General features: G+C 65.5%; 1 pseudogene; it reads left to right on the top strand.

Moving 5' to 3' along the window:
- The first annotated feature begins 2 nt into the window (after window positions 1–2).
- Window positions 3–132, top strand: LOC112550877 (annotated as a pseudogene).
- The last annotated feature ends 175 nt before the right edge of the window (window positions 133–307 follow it).

Below are 307 nucleotides of genomic sequence, written 5' to 3'. Positions count from 1 at the left end.
CAGCTCGTGCGTCGATGAAGAACGCAGCTAGCTGCGAGAATTAATGTGAATTGCAGGACACATTGATCATCGACACTTCGAACGCACTTGCGGCCCCAGGTTCCTCCTGGGGCTACGCCTGTCTGAGTGTCGCTTGAAGGTCAATTGCCTGCGCGGTGCATGTGGGGCCGGTGGCACTGGCCGTCTGGTCCCCACCGCTACCGGGTGCGGCTGGGGTGCCTCGCAGGCAACCCGGGGTCCCTCGGGCCTGCCACCGCTTGCCCGCTCGGTGGCAAGCGGGGCGGCCCGAGACCCTGGAACGCCTTCG

The sequence above is a fragment of the Alligator sinensis genome, unplaced genomic scaffold, assembly GCF_000455745.1.
Source record: "Alligator sinensis unplaced genomic scaffold, ASM45574v1 scaffold105_1, whole genome shotgun sequence".
In the NCBI taxonomy this organism is placed as follows: domain Eukaryota; kingdom Metazoa; phylum Chordata; order Crocodylia; family Alligatoridae; genus Alligator; species Alligator sinensis.
The sequence above is the reverse complement of the archived record's forward strand: the minus strand, read 5'-3'. Positions and strand labels throughout refer to the sequence as shown.